This window comes from Chionomys nivalis, chromosome 7 (genome assembly GCF_950005125.1).
Source record: "Chionomys nivalis chromosome 7, mChiNiv1.1, whole genome shotgun sequence".
NCBI lineage: Eukaryota > Metazoa > Chordata > Mammalia > Rodentia > Cricetidae > Chionomys > Chionomys nivalis.
This window is the reverse complement of record NC_080092.1, coordinates 54,565,364-54,573,798: the sequence shown is the minus strand read 5'-3', so window position 1 is coordinate 54,573,798 and position 8,435 is coordinate 54,565,364.

Below are 8,435 nucleotides of genomic sequence, written 5' to 3'. Positions count from 1 at the left end.
TGCTGGAGACCAAGACATATGCTGAGGTTAAGGAGGGCAGGGGCTTGCTACTAGGGGTTTCAGACTCCCATGGGGTACCATCTACCTCCTGCTCATACCTCTCCAACAGGAATTTCACTTCCTATCTTTCCAAACTCTCAGCCTTTCTTGGGCACAGGCAAACTGTTCCTGCGGTTTCCGTATCCCCTGCTTCTGCAGTCAGGGGACCGACCACAATTTAAGTCACCTCAGATAACTTACTCAGATATGGAAGTAACCCCCAGCCCTTGCCTACATCCAGATGGGTACCCTTTAAAGTTTGACTCTACCCAAGGCAATCAGTAGACATACAGAGCTGAAAAGGCTTTGCCAGGCGAAGAGCAAAGGTAGACAGAGGTGTGCCTCACCCTCCCCCATCCTCTGGTTTCCCTCCTGAGAAATAGTTGAATGGTCCCCAATAAACCTGTGCCCCTGACACCAATTGCTCCATCCTTCTTGGGCTAAGCCCATGAGTGTAGGCTATTCCGAACAGCTGGGGCAAGTGGGGGTCAGGACAGTCTGGACTCAGGCTCCAGCAGCTATAATTAGCTCCTGAGTCAGCCTCTACGCCTTGCATCCTCACCTGTTGGACTCTCTCCCTGCCCTGGGATCCAGGTCCCTCACTCGGGAACTACCATGTCACACCTGCCAAGGACCTGACACTGACTGAAATGGTCTGACCTAGGAACACAGACCAGGCAGAGGCCAGAGGCCTCCATATCTGCTATGTCAGTATCTGTGAGCAGCTGGGCCCTATTCCTCTTCAGTGCTGGGATAGTTCATCGCATCTTGAACGCCCATCACATCCCTGCCATGGAGATTCCCATCCCTAAGCTAGTTGAGGGAGACAAGCCCTAGTGTTTCTCTTTCCTTGGGATTCCCAAACCTCAGGGAAAAGTTCCTGGACCTGTCTGAGCCTGCATAGTCTCTGCTTCCTGAGTCAGAGCTGGCATGGCTTTTCTTTCCCCACACTAGAACCCCAGCTCTCCCCGCATCTTCCTGAGGCCCCCCCGGGCCCAGGGCAGACATAGCCTGGAGGATCCCAAGCCCATGCTGTAGTCTTTCTGGGGGATACCAGCTTCCCTAGGTGACAAGGACTTACCTGGAAGGTTCCAGGTGGTGGTGGTGGTAGCCCTTGCTTTGAGATCACGGCATGTTTGGGGCCAAAAACCCACCGTCAGGAAGGTGGCTGAGGAGGCGAGAGGCTCTCATCATAGGCACAGAGATAGGTGACAGCTGGAATGAAGCATCAGAGGCAGAACTGGCTAGGCCACCTGCCCTTGGCGCCAGGCAGGCCACACCCACCGCCCACGTGCCCTAGGTGAGTCACCCCCACACCCACAGAGCAGCCTCACCCCATAGGAGAAAAGGCAGGAAAGGCAAAAAGCTGAAGGTCTGGTCCCAAGCCTTCCCTGTCTTATATGTGATGCTCAGCAGACATCAATAACCTTAGTTTCCTCACTCGGGACCCATTACAGAGAACTTTCTGATCGAGGATGTTATGCACAGGCAAAGATGATGGAGGTAAAGAAGTTCCACAGGTGCTCTGCTCTGATCCCAGGAAGGAAGGTTGCAACTGAAGGTTGTCCTGGTGCACCCCAGGGTGACCAGCTGTAAGACTTGACATCCGTCTTTCCAAAATAGTTCCTGGGATCAAGCCCCTCGCAGACAGAGGAAGTCCAGTGTTTCCCAATAGTTATTATGCATCATGGGCCTTTATGTGCGACAGCCTCATCACTTCCTGCCTCTGTGATCTTGGACAAGTCATTTCTCCCAAGCGTGGGTTTCCTCACCTGTCGAGCACACATCACCCACCTTAGAAGGTAGAGAACAAACGAGGGAACAAATGGAAGGGGCTCGAACGAGGGCCTAGGGTGCAGAAGAATTCATAACCTATAATAGCTGGTAGTGCTGTTGTCACTCCAGCAATTGTCTGTGTTACTTCTCCAAGACCAGGGCGCTACAGGAAAACTCTGTGCCCTCCCTGCTTGTCCAAACGGCTTCTGGGGAAGGGGTGGAGCCGAGCTTGACTCAGGAGCTGCCCATGTCCTTCTGCAGGGGAGATGTGTAGGCAAGGCATGACAGGGTTGGAGTGGAAGTCCCTGCTCTGTGACAGTGCTGATGGCTGACACAGCAGGGACTTTCCCAACTGTTCCCAAGAGGCAAGATTCTGGATCACTGATAACTACAACCTGCCAGGCCTGGGGAGGTGGCGGGATAAGGCAAGGTCAGCTTCTAGGCCACGAGAGAGAAAGACCTGTGGCCAGAGCAGCGCAGAGTGGTCTTCAGGTGTGGCTTTGGTAGGGGGCCGCTCCTGCACTAATGTCACGGAAACTTACAGTTAGAACTCAGGGGTTCTCACTACTGCGCCGGCAACGCCACCATCAGGGCCCTACCTTCAAAGAGATGCAGTCTCTTTCTTTCTCGCCTGTCCAGGCCTGACTCAGCCTTGCCTTGCCTTTGCTTCTGATGTCTCAGAATCCTGGGCAAGAGGCTGTTCTGGGCTCGGTGTTGAAACTTCTCCTGATTACATGCTTTTCTTCAGCAACCCGCTAGAGACTAGCTTAAAAGGTGCTTTATCGCTCACGCCAAGGCACGTTCTGCAGCAACAGGATTAGGGGAAGCCCCCTCTGCGATAAGGATATGACCTCACAGAAACTCGGTGTAGTGTCATTGAATCCAGCCATCTAAGACCCCTTACATAGGAGGCCCCAGCAAGACCCCAGTGAAGGATTCAGACCCTCAGGAAACTTATGGACCATCCAGAAGACCAGCTCCAGCTGGGACAATCCCTTCACAGGCGACAGGGGCCAACTAAGGGGGAAGGGAATCATCAAATGAGGAAATGATGGGTTCCAGTCAGAGGGAGCATTTGGACTGGAATTGGAAGGAAGGAAGCTTCATCCACAGAGCATCAGACTCCTAAGACCCTGTTTCAAGGTGTGGTGACATGCCTAGGGCAATGTGTGCACTCAGCAAAGTGATCAAACGTGGGGTTGAGATGCACTGAATGACCCCTTAGTCACCCAGAGTTGTGTTTGGCCCCTGGCCAGTCAGGGACACTGTCGCCACTGCAATCTAACAGGGAACTGACCCGGCTGGGCCGACCCAGCAGTGCATGCAAAAGGCAGTGCTTCTGCCTACAGGGCACCAAGTTTGCCTTTGTGAGGTTCTTGTCTCCAGCCTAGGGTCCACAAAGCACAATCGCAGATCTGTGCCCCTAGAATCCCCACCTCCTTCTATATCCTCCTCCAGCCCTTGCAAACCCAGTATTGCTTGCCTGATCGTGTCTGTGAATGGCCCCACAAAGCCCCAACTCTTAACAACTGTCTCCTACCAGATTCCCAGTTCCTGTGGCAGCCATGAGCTGGGGTATGCTCACTTTTCTTCAGCAATCTCAACTCTCCTTCCTTGGTGGAAAGAACATACAATAATCCCAGGAAGAGACCTTTCAGATTAGGGTATGTTTGCACATAGAAGAGACAGGGCCAGAGCCTGGGGTCAGGTGCAGGCAGGGGGGGAGAAAGGCAAGATTCTTGCTATCCCTGTCCCTGCCTGCTTTTCAGAGGCCTGAACGTCAGGCAACCTCTTATGTCTGTCAAGATACCCAAGATCCTGCTAGCTGAGGTCAGAGCAGAAACCCTAGTCAGTGGTCTATCTAAAAAGTCATCCTCTGCCTGATGCCCCACACCCACAGAGGGCTCACAGGAGGCTCTGAGCAAATTCACCCTACTCTCTGCACCTTCTAAGACCTATAGATACCAGGTAACCAACCCACAGTTTCCAACTCCCCAGAGAGGATGAACGGGAGTCTCTGTGGGTGGGGGCCAGTGAAGAGCAGCAGATTCCTTCACACATTCCAGAAAGAACCCACTTAGAGGCTGGAGCAGGGAGTGAGGCAGAATTATGTCTCTCTCCTCAGGCCTGAACAGAGATCAGGATAGGTTCCACCTGCATCAAGGCAAGACATAGCCATTTCAGGGCTAAGTGCTGAGAGGGAGTGCCAGCAGTTCAATAGAAGGGGGAGGGGCTGTTGAGGACAGGGTTGGAGAATTCAATTCATGGGAAATCTGCACTTCTGCTCAATTTTGCTGTGAGCTTAAAACTGCTCCAAAAATAGTTTATTAATTTAGGACTTGGCTATATAGCTCAATGGTAGAGTACTTGACTAGAATGTATGGGGCCCTAGGTTCAATCCTCACAACCAGCAAGAGAGGGGGAGGAGGGAAAGAGAAAGGGAAGGAGGGAGGAATGAGGAGGAGGTAAAGAGAGAAAACTGGAAGCCACCAAATGAAGGTGCATTAACATACAGTATTTTAATTTAAAAAGAAGAGGAAGATTCAGACATGACTTTTAAAAACAAAAGAGATTCACACAAATGTTTTGTTTGTTTTACTTTCAAATTTTCATTTATTTTAAAATCTTATTACGACCAAAACAGTGGGGTTAACTACATATAATAAAGCATATGCACATGTTAAGTTATGGGGAGTAAAGTCTATTTTGGTAGGCAGTGTTAATGAAAATCACATACATTATAATTCAACATCCTCAATTTAGTACATTATCTTGCTTTCCTGTGTTCTGCTAAATCCCCACACCTAAACTGTTTTTAAATACTTAAATTTAGTATTACTGTCTTTGCCTATACTCTGGTTTCAAACAAACTTTGCATAAGCTTCTCTAATATCTGGTCTATTTGATCGTCAATGTCATGCAAATATGGATGACCGGGCCCTGATAAATCTGTTCCTTTTCCTTCATAGTCTGAAAGGAAAAAAATACTCTTCTCTTTCAACTAACTCTTGATGTCTGTCTTGGTAATCTGCAGCCACTCTACCAGACTGAGACTATATCACCTCCAGGATCCCAGAGCTGGACTCCTCTGGCTCTAGGGAAAGGGAGATTCACTCCTAGAATAAATGAAGCCCCAAACAGTTCCACCTAGTTCTCAGAATAAAATCCCACAGCAGAACTCAGAGCCACCAGTGACTAAACCCCAAATGGTTATGGCTCCTGTGCCTAACGTCTAAGTCGTCTGCAGACAGCTCTGAACTTTGTCCATCAAGTCCCTCTTCTGAATCCCCTGAAGCCAGCGGGGACAGTTGTGAGGCCCCAAGGCATCAGAACATGTTCAGGATTCTCTGAATTGTCTCGTACAGCAGCCTGGGAGGTTCGGGGTAGAAACTGAGCAGCTTGCAGAAACTCTGAATATATAGGTTACAGCAGGAGCGGCTTGGCAAGAGCTGTAGGACTCTCCCAGTTCTCTCTCATATGGGAGCTTGTCTGTGTATCAACTTCCTTCCACCAAGTGCTGCCTCAGAGGCATGGGAATGAATGCAAAATTAAGGCTCAAGCTGCAAACGGGATCAAGCTAAGACCACAAATCTGTGCTGTCTCTGGAAGAACCTTGTCTTAACCTCGGTATCGACAGAGCCAGCAAACAGGTTTCAAGAGCAGATGTTCTTCAGGTGGGTCTGTGGGCACCACTGAGTGCTCTCTTCTCTAACCCTGTGGAGGACCACGTAATTTGTGCAGGAAAATTACTGAAATTGACAAGGTCAGTTTTAGAAGGCACTAGAGGGAGGGAAAATCTAACACTGAAGAAATGGTTCAGAGAATTGAAAACGTCCAAGATGCAAATTGCTGCCGAGAAGCAAAACAGACGTTGCTTGCAGAGCTCCAGTCAAATAGCTGTGGTGGTCATTCAGCTTCAGCACACAGAGGAGATATGCCTGAAAATGATCCTAACTACTTCACGAACGAATCAACATTTTATACGTCGGGTGCTGTCCCTTTAACAATTTTGCAAAGGAACACCCACAAGATCTCCTCCAACTCTGACTACATTCAAAAAGCTGGTCCTATTTCAAAAATCTGAGGCTAGGGAGAAGACTGAGAGGTTAAAACACTTGCCACACAGGTGTGAGGACCAGAGATCGGATCCCCAGAATCTGTGGAAATACGGAGCTGCTGTGGCAGCTCACCTGTAACCCCGGTGCTCAGAAGGCAAAGACTTGCTCAAAAGCATCCCCTGAGCTAGCTGACAGCATGGCAGACTGTATTGGCTAGTTCTGGGTTCGACTCTGAGGCCTTGCCTCAGTGAATAAGGCGGAGAGCAATCTAGGAAGATTACCAGGATCAACCTCAGATCAACACACACACACACGCACACACAGACACCAGAATACATGCATGCACAGCGCAGGCAGAAACAAATGAAATTTGTTGTTATCAAACATTCTGTTTCCTGACACAAGTTGCTTTCTGTGCTACAAGTAAAGCAAGGAGCCCAGGGCCCACAGTGGTAGTAAGAAGCCTGCCCAACTCCCTTGGGACAGGAATGGCCCGCATGCCCCAAGCCTGACTCAGCAGTAAAGATGGGTTTGAAGTCAGGCTGCCTGGGGTCAGACCTAGGTCATGCTCTTTACTGGCTGTGTGACTTACTGTTGGAGCCTTGCTTTTCTCATTTATAAAGGAGAGCTAATAACAGCTTCCTCGCGAGCTGTTAGGAAGCTTAAAGGATAACGCACATCAAGCCCTTTCTTAACCACTCCAACCATCCTGGCGGTCGGCATTCTTCCTCCTCACTCACCTGCCCTGTGGGCTGCGCACATCTCACTTCGCCCGCCCGTGAGCACCTCAGCGGCGGACCTTGCCCTCCTCCATCTTACGTGTGAGATGAGCGTGGAAAAGGGTCTTGCTACTCCCTCCAGAGAGTGGAATGTCCCCAAGGGTTGTAAATTTGAACACTTGATCCCCATCTAGTGGCACTGTTTCAGGAGGTGGAAGATCCCTCTGGACGTGGATCCTAGCTTACAGAGGCAGAAACTCCACACTTTTAACTGTCAGACACTGATGACTTAGAGCCTGGCCCCAGCAAGTCGTTATACTTTACACAAACATTTAGAGCCTGACTCCTGGTGATGCATGAGCCCTTACACTAAACCAATGGCTCTCGATCTTCCTAAAGCTGGGGCCCTTTATTCCTCATGTTGTGGTGGCCCCCAACCATAAAAGTATTTCATTGCTACTTCATAACTGTGGTTTTGCTACTGCTGTGAATTGTGATATTAATATCTGTGTTTTCCAGTGGTCTTAGGTGACCCCTGTGAAAGGGTCGTTGACCCCCAAAAGGGCAGCAACCCAAAGGTTGGGTGACAAAATAGTCTCAAGAAAGACCACTGAGCCTGATGGCTCAGCAGGTAAAGTCTCTTGACTCCAAGTCTGAAGACCTGAGTTCAGTCCCTGGGACCCACAAAGTAGGAAGAGAGAACTGACTCCCACAAGGTGTTCTCTGATCCCTACACATATGTTGTGGCAAATAAATAATTTCGAGTAGAAAAAAAAAAAAAGAAAGACAACTGATGCTATAAAACTTACTATTTAACAAGATAATGAGAAGCCTACCTAACCTCTCCCATACAAACAGCGCACAAGATAAGACCATGTAACTTCCTTCTAACTGTAAAAACAAAACAAAAACCTTCCATTCCTCAAGAAGGTGATTCCTTCCTCTCTTTCTCTCTCTCTCTCTCTCTCTCTCTCTCTCTCTCTCTCTCTCTCTCTCTCTCTCTCTCTCTCAGAATTTAGCTCACTATTAGCCAGGTGTGGTGGCACATGCCTTTAATTCCAGCACTCAAGAGACAGATGGATCTCTGTAAGTTTGAGGCCAGCCTGGTCTACAGAGTGAGTGCCAGGCAAGCCAGGGATACAGTGAGATCCTATCTTTAAAAAAAAAAAAAAAAATTGTCTCATTTTCCCACTGTCTCTTTCTCTCTCCTGACACTTCCTCACACTCTGAGCTGATAGACTTTTTATCCATTCTCACTTGTCATTGCTGCGCCCTATACACACAGTAATGTTCCTCTGTGATCTCTGCTTCAGGCTTCTGCCTTGAATCTTTGCCTTGGCTTCCCTTGATGATGGACTACCACCTGTGAGATTAAATAAACCCTTTTCTCCCCAGGTAGCTTTTGATCAGAGTGTTTTATCATACACACAGACACACACACACACAGGGGGAGAACACAGACTGAAGAGGGAACCACCTAGCAATGTCAGCCCAATTATTATCACCAAGTTCATCCTTATTATAAAGAATATCTGCAGACACATACAGAGTTTATTTTGTGAATTACAAGACTAACATTGGGAGGTGCATTTAGCACAGCAGGAAGTGGAGCAGGATTGTGATTACAGCAAAAGAAAGATAATTAAAAACTTCCTGCCATGTCCTCTAGATTGAAAACTTCCTGCCATGGCCTCTGGATTGAAAACTTCCTGACATGTCCTTTGGATATGGTTTTGTATTTTTTTTTTGAAACAATAATGAAGCTAATACTTTGTAAAGACTAATATTCTACATTGAAGGGGAAAGTCACTTTGGAACAACTTGATTCTTCTGGAACTGGGAA